General features: G+C 45.2%; 1 non-coding gene across 1 annotated transcript; it reads left to right on the top strand.

Annotated features, from left to right (window-relative positions):
* Positions 1-3,514: 3,514 nt before the first annotated feature.
* Positions 3,515-3,586, top strand: TRNAE-UUC. Its single transcript has one exon. It is a non-coding gene; the product is annotated as a tRNA-Glu (tRNA).
* Positions 3,587-13,164: the final 9,578 nt, after the last annotated feature.

The raw sequence follows: 13,164 nt of genomic DNA, 5'->3' as shown, positions 1-13,164 counted from the left end.
TAAAACTCGGGTCTGTGCATGACATCCTTCCCTTGGTGTTATTTCCAAGACAGCTAGAGAAGCAGTCAGGGGCTGTGACTCAGACTGCAGTGAAGTGTCACTGAGACCACAAATGAGTACTTCACAAAAACTATTACCGGAAACTCATTTCAAGCGTAATAGAGAATGTTCAGACTTAACTAGTAAATTAAATACATCTAAATTAACACAAGATACCACGTTGGGCTGATAGCGTGACAAAGATGGAAACCACTGACCTGACTCAGTGCTGGTGAGAGTATAGTTACAGACCTTCACGGTCTCTGCCCATGGAAATAAAATGTTAGCAATTTTGTGAAAGAAACACTTGGATGTGTGTATCAAAGATTCTTTAAAGGGCTGTTAAAATTTTACATGATAATTCTAATTCTGGGGTTTCATCTGAAATGAGGTCAAAGATTTATGAAGCACGTGGTTTGTTTCAGCATGATTTAAGATTAGAAAAGTTTGAAAATAAATGATACATCCAACAAAAAAAAATTTTTTTAATGTAAAGAAAAGTAATCCCACAGAAGAAAAAAGTCTGGGAGGAATTGTGACAAACTGCTTGAGTTGGCTTCTTCCTGGATGGAAGTCGGGGTAGGTAAATATTTTTTATAATTACACATGTTTTCAAAATGTTCTTTCATGTGTCATTTGATCATCAGATCAAATATGACAGGCCCCGCCCCGGCCTGCTGGAGGCTGTAATGGAGTAAAAAATGGCACATAGAGTCATGCATGTGCAGTAAGGCAAGGATGTTCTGCTGCTGTAGGAAGATCCCTGAGTGCTGATGTGGAAAAGATCAGAACAGAATCAAAGAACCTGCAAAGGCTGCAAATAAGCACATGAAATGGTATTCAACATCACTTGTCATTGAGGAAAGGCCAATTAAAACAACAGTGTGATACCACTACCAATGTACCAGAATGACTACAATCCAAAAAGCTGACAAATCAGCTGCTGGCAAGGACATGGAGCAGAAGGAACTCTCCATCATTCCTAGGAGAACACAAAATGGTCCAGCCACTTTGGAAGACAGCTTGGCGGTCACTTACAAAGCCAAACATGCCCTTATCACGTGCTATAACAATCGCGCTCCAAGGTATTTACCCAACTGATTTAAAAAAATTTTGCCCACACAAAAGCCAGCCCATAAATGTTTGTAGCCACTTTATTCATAATTGCTAAAAAAAGAAGCATCCAAGATGTCATTCACTCGGTGAATGGATAAACAAATTTTGGATGTACTACAATGGGACATTATTTAGTGATGAGCAGAAATGAGCTATCAGACTACACCAAAACACGTGACTATTCAATGCACATTGCTAAGTGAAAGAAGACAGTCTGAAAAGACCACATGCTGTATGATTCCATTTATATGACCTTCTGGAAAAGGCAAAACCATAGAGGCAAGCAGTGGTTGCCAGGGGTTTGGAAAGGAAATACAGTTGAATCACAGGGGATCTTTCAGGGTAGTGAAACTATTCTGTATGGTTCCATAATGGCGAAAACATGAAACCATGCATTTGTCAAAATGCATGAAGTTCACAGGATGAAGAGGAACCTTATGCATTAAAATGTTCAAAAATTATTTGGCAAGTCAGGGATTCACAGGGTCAGATGCAGGCTGTGACAAAAGAATCTCACTGTATTATAAATGTTACAAAATTTAAATCCCAATCTCTCAGCTCCTGAGGTTGGCCTGAGGATGGGTCTCTCAAGTCCAGATCCATTCTCTTCCCACCAACTTTCCCCCTACCAGACAAACAATTTTAAGACGCAAGACAAGTAGACAGACAAGCAGGTGTTAGGTCCTAAAAAAGTTTTGCCAAAGAACAAGGTAAACCCGGTCAAAGAACAAAATCCCAAGGGACCTGATTCCTAACAAAACAAACAAACCCAGTGCCAAAAGGCTTCAAGGAAAGAGCAGAGTTTAATTCAGCATGAACTCACCTTCCCGCCTGTTGTGGGCACAGTGAGGTGAGGGGCCAGTGATGTGAGTGGTAAAAGAACTTACCAAAAGCAAAGGAGATTTTAAGAAAGGACTTTATTAGGTTATGCTGCCATAGACAACAGCAGGACACACAGATGACAGCTGGCCTTGCAGGGTCTTTTATTGGGGGAGGGGGCTGGGCACACAAGCAGTAGGGGCTGGGTGATCAATTCACGCACAGGTCCCCGATTGGTTGTAAGACCTGTCAGGGACTTCTCTGAACTGTAGGATTTATGACTGACAAGGGCAGGATGTGAGTCCCGTCCACCTAGAGTATTGTAAGAGGCGCTCTCTTCTGGGGCGATGAGCCCTGCAGGGTAAACGCACATTAAGAGATGTTTTTATCCTGCAGAAATGCAGGTCTGTGGAGGGTCCTGAAGTGGGGAGCAGGAGTTAAGGTGTCAATGGCTCCCTGCACACAGAGAGCCCAGGAGTGGGAGCCCCAGAGAGCCACCAGCGGGCTCCACACCACCAGGACAGGTGATGCCTGGTACAGAAGGAGGCAGAGGGTCTCAGACTTGGGCACAGTCATGGGGCCAAGCCTGCCGGACCAAGGCAGGAAGATCCCAGGGATTCTGTTCCGTCAGCGCGGGAGGCAGCGCACCAAGGAGCAGAGAAGCCCGCGCGGCAGCTTTCTCAGGAATTCCAGAGTGACTCAGTGGGGGCTCGCCTCGCGCTGTGTGGCAGTGCTGTCTTCCTGTGGGGCACCTGTGGTTTCTTTCCTCGCGGGACACCCATCTCTTAGGCAGGTTGGACGTGCTTACCTCCCAGTCAGTATTTTTTTTTTTTTCAACTTCTAACTCGTTAGAACAGCGCAAGGTGTGGATTCTGCCTCTATAGTTTTGGGCATTTTGTTTTGGTTTTTCAATGTAAGGCCATCCCTAAACAAGATCTTAGAAAACAGTAGTCAGTGTCTGAAAGTCCTTTGCCCTAAAACGTTCTCCTTGAGCTGCTTGGGGTGTGGGGTGGAGTGTGGGGGTGGGGGGAGCTTCATCTATTGTCTTCTAAATGCAAAATTCCACTTAAAATGTCCTACGACCTTAAACATCATGACTGGAAAAATCTGACCTAATAAGTTACCCTCAGAGTCAAACCCCAAGAAACTGAGAACTAAGCCAGGCTCCCAACGTGCTCTTCAAGCTATTCAAACCACTCTTTTATAAAACGTCACCGCGGAGCCTTGCGACAAAGATTTCTATAGGTTTACACAAAGCCTTAGCCTCCGGGGGCGGGGTTGGGGAGGGGTCGGGGTCGGCTTCCCGGGAGGGGTGTGCGGGCTCCGCGGCTGCCAGGCCCCCGCGCCAGGTGCCAGGCCCCCGCGCCAGGTGCCCGGCCCCGCGCGCGGAGAAGCAGCGCCGCACTGACCGCAATTGCTGGGAGCAGAGAAGCCGCGCAGGCGCAGAAGGCTGCTGCGACTCGGAGGCGGGGTCAGAACCGAAAGCGGAAGCGGAGGACAATGATTCAAGTAATTTGCACTTGAGCCTGCTCTTGTCTTCTCCCACATGGTCTAGCGGTTAGGATTCCTGGTTTTCACCCAGGCGGCCCGGGTTCGACTCCCGGTGTGGGAAGATTAGGCTTTTTAGAACTCAGGTTAAGGAACTGAAGTAAATACAGACCCTTCTTATCAAAATTAGTTGTAATTCCTTGGAGACCTGAAGACACAGCCTGTGATTCTTAACCCAGGACAGCCTGTTTGTGTAATCAGCAAATGTCACAAATTATAGTGTTTACTGATCAAACACTATTACCCAAAGGAATTGTATTTTATTTTCTGCCCAGTTTTGTTAAGATATAATTGTCATATGACATTGTGTAAGTTTAAGGTGTACAGCATGATGACTTGATACACATATATTGTGAAGTGATTATCACAATAGGGTTATTAACACCTCCATCATCTCACTTAATGACAGAATTACCATTTCTTGTACTCAAGGAATTCTAACGTGCTGGCCAATTCGTTGCTTTCTATGCTGGATCTGTCTCTGGCAGGAAGAGAGATGATAATCAAAAGAAAGATGAGAAAGGGCCTGGGTGAGTTGCCCCAGGAGCAGCTGATGTTTGGGGACTGAGACAGGGATCAGTAGGGCCAGAGATAAAGAAATGAGAGCTCTCCAACAGAAATGCAGCTTTATCGGGGGAGTGCACGGGGATGCAGACAGTGATGGAGGGTCCACTCCCCTAGGGAACTTCCACAGCACGTGACATGTGTTAACTGTTGCATGGAATCAGCTTCTGGATAGACACACACATGTGGTTAGGTTGAGATCAACACTCCTGACAAATTCCAACTTTCAGAAGTGCATGAAGGTCCATGAAATTTTCCCAGTTTCTGAGCCATTTCCAGGATGGGAAAATAAAATCTTTCTTTCTATGCCTAGGCCTACATACTTTTAACTATATTATAAGACTGTATGAGCAACGATCAGTGCATCCATCCAGTGCCAACTCCTTTGAAAGTTCTGTTGTTTGAACCAATTTCATGCCACTCACTGGGATTGATCAAACCGTGTGACCAGCCCCCATGGCACACCAGTTGCTGCTGGCTTCAGCTGGCTTCGTACAAGAAAACCAGTTAAGAAAGCATCCAGGATCTCGGAACCATTCATAAACCAATAACATGAGTCGCAGACAGAGACAAGGTTTTATTCATGGGGAAATTGTTCTTTATAGGCAGAAGCAGTCACTTCCATTCCTTGACTGAAGTTTAACTCTATGTTCTCAGTTTATTCTATTATTCATCAGAGATATTTTTCTATCTCAGATAATATAAGATTTGACCTTACAGATCATTTGAGGGTTTTGCAAATTGTTGCTTCAGATATTGTTCATCATGTGACATATGAAAAATTCCTTTAAGATTTAGAACTAAAAAAGTATGCCCTTGTAGGTACCTATCAGACCAATTGCCTTCTCTCCATTTATATCTCACTGTGCATCTCCAAGGTGCCGCTGGCTTTGGCTAGAATATCCTTAACAGCCTTGCCCAGGGCTGGCTGCAGTGACAGATAGAGATGGACTGTACATCTCACCTTTTGAGAAAGTGGTGAGAACATCTCACTCATTTAAGATAATCCCATTATGCTATCCTGAGCATCATGGCCTTGTACAGGTGGAGGCTGAGGATGGATGCCAAACAGCCAAACAGCCAAACAGGTGGACTGTGGTGAGCATTTCCTCGTCTGCTCTTGTCTTCCTCCACCCCCTTCATATTCTTCTCCTTTCTAAGAGGGCTGGATTTCTGCAAAATTCATTTTCCAGACTCCCTTTCCAGTAGATTCCTGGTTAGGTTCCGCCCCAAGGAGGCACTGGTTGGGGGACTGGAATATGTCAAGAAAACAATGCCATTTTTTTCTGCTTTAAAAAAAAAAAAAACTTGATTAGGTTTTTAAATTTTAATTAATTTTTGAGGGGTAGTAATTAGGTTTATTCATCTATTTATTTAATGGGGGTACTGGGGCTTCTATTTCTGATGGTGTCTTTGGTAGCAGGGGACATCCACCAATGGCAGCCAACAACCTTGGATTTGAGCAGTTTTGGGGATTCCAACAGGGGTCGCTGTCAGCTGTGAGCCACCAGCCGCAGCAGCAGTGGGCAGTTGTGGGCTCCACTCTAGCCCCAGAATTTTCCACAGGGCATAAGTGGATATGAAAGTCACTGTGAACCCAGTGTCCAAGGCGGTCCCCAGCAGTGACATGCAGAGCGAGTTCCAGCTTCCAGGACCTCTTCACCACCTCTTCCTTTCTATTCTTTCAGCCCTAAATGAGTAGCGGTATCTGCAGTTACTGATGTCTGAATAATTTAATTCTTATCCCCTTTGGCTCCTCCAGAACTTCCAGAAAGTCTGTCACCAATCCCCTCTACTAAATTTCCTGTTTGAAATATTTATTTTCTTGGCTGCAGGCTGGCTGATACCACTGTAGTCTCTGTGTTACAGCCATGTGCCAGTCTCTTGTCTGTCATACTGACTTTTTTGAGGGGGTTGAGTGTATAACCTATCTCGTGTGACAGGGCAAGTTCTTAGGGAAATAAAATTTCAGCTGAGACCTGAAGGATGAGTTAGCCAGGTGAGGGGATGTGTAAATGTGAATGAGTCAAGTTATTCTCATTCTCAAGTAGATGAGTTAATGATTAGTTACATGACAGGATGACTTCTGCACCTTGTACTTCTTTGTTGGTGGCACCGATCTCCCTAATTCTCACTAAGATGCAACATCACTTCTGCTTTACTACTTTGGTAAGAAGAGGGATCCCAGGGGCTACCATCTGTCTTCTCTGATGATAGTAGCCCCACTCCAAGATTCAGGGGGCGGTATGAGTGTGTCAGGGTTCCAGTAGTATAGCTGAATTGCACATAACAGAATCAGGATGTTCACAGACCCCCTGGAACCATTTTGAAATAAACTTAGGCCAAAACGTTATTTATTTCAAGCTCCAATGAACCACCCAAATGCACTGGAGGAGCAGGAGGAACAAATAACAACCACAACAGCATTAATACTAATAATTCTGAGCTTCCCAACTGCAGGAAGGGATGAGTGTCAAGTCAAAGCCAGTGTAAGTCAACAGAACAAATAGCCGTAGGTCCTCTAGGGGGATGGTTTATTTACAGACTTTTCTTGTAGCAGTGCTGAAGGGTCCTTCCTCAGGTGGACCCAGTCTATCCTTCCTTCAGTGGGACTCAGCAAACTGACTTGGCCCTTAGTCCTGGACCACAGGCAATACAGCTCCATTGTAGTGACTCCAGCCAGGTTTCTGGCCACCAAACCTAGAGCTTCTTTGTTTTATATGTCAAGTAGTACTTCCATGGACAGCACATCTGTTTCATTTCTGGGGCACTGCTGCCAAAGATCCTCGTTGCCCCAGAGCTCCCTCAGTAGCCGAGCTCACCACCTTCCTGGTGGGTTTGCTCCTTGGACCTTCACACACTGGGATTCCAAAATTCCCATGGAATCAGGAGTCCTTGTGGTTTTTCTCACTAGCCCTGGCTGGTGGAAGATGGTTACCAATGGGATTTCAAACAGCTGGAGCTCTCTTCACCAGTGCTTTCTTAATACCTTAATGAAGGAAGTAATTTCTGGACTTCTCTTGGGGACATTGTGGATGGACAGGTTTGTGTGTCACATTTGATAAATCCCACTCCAATGTGACTGCTCACCTAAGCCTTTAAAAATGTTAGTCTACCCTAGACTCTGGATGTTTAACAACCTCAGTGGAGGTGGGCCACTGTTGGTCCAGGTTTTGTTAGCAGGTAGAGAAACCCCTAAATTAAGGGGCCAGTGAAGGTGTGGGTCCTTGCCACCGGCTGTGAAAGAATACGCAGCAGAGGCAGAGGGACAAAGTGAATGGCTGCTTTATTGCTCAGAAGAGGAAAAGGGAAGAAAGGTGCTTGTGTGAGGAAAAGGCACTCGAGCAGGGAGCCGTCAGCCAAGATGGCCAGTTGAGACAGCTCCTGCCCCAGCTCGGGCCACATGGAATTTTATGGGAGGCTTCCACCATCATGTCCTCCTTCTGGGTGTGGTGGAGGCAGTCACCTTGTCTTCCATTCTCATATGGGCTTTTCTGGTTGTTTCTTGGCAATTGTCAACTGTCATGGCACTGGGGGGTGTCATTTAGCAGTTAATACATCACAATGAGCTTATAATGAGGCTTAAGATCCACTGGAAGTCAGATCCTCTGCCATATTGGGCTTACTTGCTTCTAACCAGTTCTTGTTTCTTGTCTTTGCAGTTGCCTCTTGAGAGTTAAAGAGATAAGAGTAATTAGTTTCTATTCAAGGGAGGGGCAGTGGTATGATCCTGGGGGCAACAGCCTTGGCAACAAAAAGGAAAGTTACTTTTAATCAGAATGCCTGCAATCTGGTGGACCTATTGTCCCCACCAAAAACCATCTAAGGCCTGGGAGGCTTCAACTTTTCTATAAACAAGGGTCGGGGGTTGGTGGGGTTGGGGAGGGTGCTTAGTTCCTGCAGAAGAACTCAAAGATATTGCTATGTATATTCCTTGAGGAGGAACCAGAACCCCGCCCCAAGGTTGCATTATTGCTTCTTTATGGTTCCTCCCTTGTTTCTGCATTCCCTCCCTTTCTCCCTTTCTTGATTAGCAACTGCCTGTCTTTGGAATTCAGGAAAGGTCAAGGAGGCTGAATGAAGTCTATTTCCCACAGAAAAGAAATAGGGGACACAGAAAGACTTGTATCAGGGAGGACCCCGCATGACCTTGCTCAGTGTCAGTTTTGGTCAACCAACCAAGGACACTTGGACTTACAGCGACTCCCAGGTACTCAAACTGACACGTGGAATCTGTATCAACAAGTTTGACCTTCAACTTATCCAACAAGTTATCCTCTGCCTCCTCAGTCTGGCAATCTTAGAGTCCATTCCCACACATATTCCTTATGTTTCTTCTAATAAAAATTAGCATAATCTTATAATCATTTCAATGTTTAAAGTGTCTCACACTGAGTCATGTCTGACCTCCTGGGCAGGGCTGGGTCTGAATTACAGTTCTGGGTCTGGAAACTTTAAGGGTGGTAGGGGGAGGCCTTCAGTAGAATTGGCACCTCCTTGCAAGGTAACTTCCATGGGTAAGGTCCATATTGAGTCCCTTGGTGTGCAATGTGTGGTCTGTGAACCAGCAGCATTGGCTTTTTCTAGGAACTCTCTAGAAATGCAGAAACTTAGGCTATATTCAAGACCCAGTGAGTCAAAATGTGCATATTAACAAGGTACTCAGGTGATTCTTACACACATTAAGGTCTTAAAAGCACAGATTATGTCTTCAAGCATGGAAGACTGGCTCCCTCAGACTCTGGGAGCAGGGCTGCTTCCATGAGCAAGAAAAAGCTCAAAGAAATTTGGGGCTTTACAATTCTCAGTTCATCGGAGCCAACTCAGATATCCCCATTCCACATATTGGGGTTCCATTCTTTCTTAATCATTACCTTGGCTTTCCCTTAAATGATATGGAGGGGCTAAGACTCTAACTTATACTGTAATTCTGAAAGTTGCAGAGTCAAATTATAGGCTTGATTTTCAGCTGCACCTCTTATTTCTTATTTCTATAAAAGATAATGGGTTGCCAAAAAGCCATGATAGAAGTTCGCTAGTCCTCTGACTGTATCTTCCACTGAGAGTTTGAAGCCTTGTACAACTCATTTTCTTTATGCAACTCTCCAGCAGAGTCAGAAATAGCCAGCCCACCATCACAATAGTTGATTGAATATTTTACCTTCAACAGACCTGTTGTTCCAAGTAATGCCAGGTTATCATTTAAGAAATATCTTACCACTACATAGGTGAACTACCAATATTTCATTTTCTACTAATAATGAGGTCATTACTGTGTTTATACCCAGGGAAAGAGAATCAATCTCAAATTTTCATCTGAGTGTCTGTTTCCAGAAAGCACTGTTGGCTACAAAAACTATGTGCATGGGTGTCTCTAGGTCAACAGTAGAAAGCACTTCAGACAGTGGCAATGGATGAAGGGATAGAGGAGCCGAGAGGAAGGAGGTGATATTAGCAGAACTTTGGAGCATCTTACTGCTGACATCTTGAAGCCTGCAGATAATACAGCTGGAGCCACCTGGGCTGTCACTCAGCCACTTTTGGTGGCCACTGCTAGACACACACTCATTTGCAACAGCTACTGGGACTATGGAAGTGCATGGACAGCTCCTGTTACCTCTGTTGGAAATGCCAAAGACAGTGGAGCCTGAGATCAGTCCCTTTTCCCCAAAAGAGAAGAAAACAAATCGCCCCTTCCTCCGGTCAGTGTCTCCAAGGGACGGAGCCTAATCAGAGCCAGCTGGCCAAGAGAGCTAGAACTGTTTGTGGGTTTACAGCTCCTGCAACAAAGGTCAGAAGAAACGAGCCCAGCATTGACCATACTTAGCTTTACCACTTGTTTATCTTCTCTGAAACTAGAGGTTTTGATTTTGTGTTTGCATAACAAAGCACCCCAAAACATACTGCTTAGAAACAGCTGCATTATTTTGCTCCTGATCTGGGAAGGGCTTGGCAGTGTGATTCCTGTTTCACTATGACACCTGCCTGTCACTCCCTTGGCTGGAGTCAGCTGGTGGCTGGGCGGGGCTGAGGCCAGGACTTCATCACATGGCACTTTTCTGCAGGGCTTCTCTCCACGCTGTGAGCCTCCTGTGCTTGGTGATCTCAAACTAGCTTCACGTTTTACATGGTGGCTGGCTTCCAAAAGGAAGGACTGGGAACACCCACTCCTCTTAAAAGCTAGGTGAAGAACTGGCTTAGCGTCACTTCTGCTATATTCTGTTGGTCAGTGCAGTCCCAGACCGGCTCAGATTCAAGGCAGCAGAGGAACAGACGTCCCCCCTCAGTGGGCGAGGAACACATGCTTAATGCAGAATGAAGGAATGACGGAGCCACCTCTGAGATGAGCTGTCACATCTGCACAGGCATTTGTCTTGTATCCAAGTCTCTTCCAAGCCTAACCCACAGCTTTTCAGCATTGTCTCCCACTGTCCTCTCTGGAGGGTCTGATCTCCATTTTCCACTTTGTCTCTGGGTGCCTTGTGCAGATATGAACAACGGCTCTCTTGGCAGCCTCATTAAAGGATGCTTTATTTTGGTTGATAAAGCAAAATGCTTATAAAAACAAAAACGCAATCGATCTTTTATTGAAGCCTGCTTTATTAAAAGGCATGAGTTCATCTTAATGCTCCCAGAGGGAGGAGAAAAATCACTGGAGTGATCTTGCGGCCCGTGACTTAAAGGCGGGAGAAGTGGCTATGACCCGTTTTCCTTATATTTGCATAAACTGCAAACCCCCTAGTTTCTCACCAGCTGGTTTTCTTTCACTGCATTTCACACTTTCCCTGCAGGGCTGTACTTGTTTCACTCTGTTTCATTTGTTTTTTAATAAAAATAATTCATTCATTGTAATGTAGTAATAGATCTTCTGAATTTTTTCAAAAGGGTGTTAAAAACAAAACAAACAAGACCCAAAATGGAGTTGTTTACACGAAGCCCCACCTCACCAACCTGAGACTTAATTACAGTTTCTGCTCTCCCAAGAGCAGAATCTTTTTTTTTATTAATAGACTTTATTTTTTTGAGTAGATCAAACACAAAGGATTTATAGGGCAATGAAATTATTCTGTATGATACTATAGTAGTGGCTACATGTCATTATGCATTTGTCAAAACCCATAGAATGTGTATCAAGAGTGAACTCTAATGTAAACTATGGACTTTGGTTGATAATAATGTGTCCATGTTGGTTCAACAATTGTACCAAATATACCAAACTGATGAGGGGTGTTGAGGGTACGGGTGTTTATATGTGTGGGTGGGGAGGGCTCTGTGGAAACTCTGTGTTTTCTGCTCAATTCTGCTGTAAACAGGAAACTGCTCCAAGAGTGGAATCTTAAACCAGTCAGTCACGAATCATCTGATCAGCACTAGTGAGGTCATCTGCCTGATAGACACTTCGATCCCCTAAAGGAAAGTAATCTTACAATAACCAGCCAGCTTTTCTGCCTAGTGGTATCGCCTTGGCCCACCCTCTTCTGCTTGTAAAAGTCTTCATTTTGCACAGCTCCTTTCTATCTGCTAAATTGAATGCTGCCCAATTCATGACTCTTTGAAGAGAGCCAGTAAGAGCTTTAAAATTTACTCAGCTGAATTTTGTTACATAAAAGGGGTTAATACTATACCCACATTAAGATGTAAATAAATACACAGGAAATGTACCAACCAAGAGAGGTTGCAGACGCATAAGTGTGTCCTGAGGGTTATATTATGTCCCAAACTTCGTGCTTTGGACTTTGAGGAGGCAGGAGCTGAGCCCTGGAAGCACACTCTCTCCTGTAAACAGGGTCGGGTAGATGTGGGAATTCTGGGGAACATATTCTGAGCTCTTCAATGGGCCCCAGAGAAGATCATCAAGTTCATAGGTTTAGAGCAGGCAGAGAGCTAGATATGAGCAGAGAAAGGGGGGTTGGGCCAAACAGAGGGAAACCATACATCTTATGAAGAGCAGGGGTCATTGGGCAGACAGAGAAAAGCAGGAACCTCTGGACTGATAAGAAATCACACATTTTGGGGTGACAGGTGGCCTGGAGGTTGACAAAGAAAGGTGGGAAGAGGCAGGAATCTCCAGTGTCCAAATGTAACCATTTGCTCATTATGCCTTCATTACAATAAAATTAGCCTTGCAGATTAGAAGTACCCATCGTGCACCGAGACTGTGACACTTCCGATCCAGACTGAATAAGGACAAAAACTCCTCCTCCCTTCGGGAAGGTGGGGCTGGGATGGAAGTAAAGGAATAAGACTCCAACCCCCCCCTCCCCAGTGAACATTCTGCCCACTCATTTTCACACCCATGTAACCAACTTGCCGGAGAACCCAGGGCAGCCGCTCACCTGAGCCTGCCTGCTCTCCCCTTGAGAGCGCACTATCCATCCCTTAGTAGGTCCCCACTTTACTTTCTTGACCTCTGTGTCTTGTCTCTGAATTCTTTCTAGGTCAAGGCAAGAACCTAGCACCAGCAACAGTGGGGCTAAACACCCACCTCAATGCCCGTGGGAGTGAAAGACTAGAAGCTCACCCAATGAGCATACAGCAACTCCTTTCTAAGTCGTCCACACAGCAGGGTGTGTTGGGAAGCCCAAAGAAGATGGCCCAAGACTTACCCTCTGGGATGTTTTTGTAAGAAGTAGTTTCTAGACTTAGTTAAAATGTCAATAATGTGCCCATTGATTCCTGATTTACCCACATAGAAAAACCTGGTATCTTTGTCACTTATTTTCACTCATAATCTACATCTAATCAATCATGATGTTCCCTTGAGGTGACCTTCTAAAGAGTTCCCCGGCCATCCCTTGCTCCCCTTCCTCACTACTGATACAGGAAAATGGGGCATGAGAGGAGGGCCATGTCCCAGGGCGCAGGTGAGTCCCTGGGATGCACCCCGCCAAGTGAGGGTCCTTGGCTTCGCAAAGGAAAGAATTCAAGAGCGGGGCCACAGTAGAGTGAAAGTAGATTTATTCAGGGAGATGCACACTCCATAGACTGAGTGTAGACCATCTCCGAAGGTGAGAGCGTGAGAGGTCTAGGAGATACACATTCCGTAGAAAGAGTGCAGACCATCTCAAAAGGCAAGAG

This window comes from Camelus ferus, chromosome 27, assembly GCF_009834535.1.
Source record: "Camelus ferus isolate YT-003-E chromosome 27, BCGSAC_Cfer_1.0, whole genome shotgun sequence".
Lineage (NCBI taxonomy): Eukaryota > Metazoa > Chordata > Mammalia > Artiodactyla > Camelidae > Camelus > Camelus ferus.
This window is presented reverse-complemented; position numbering and strand designations above follow the sequence as displayed.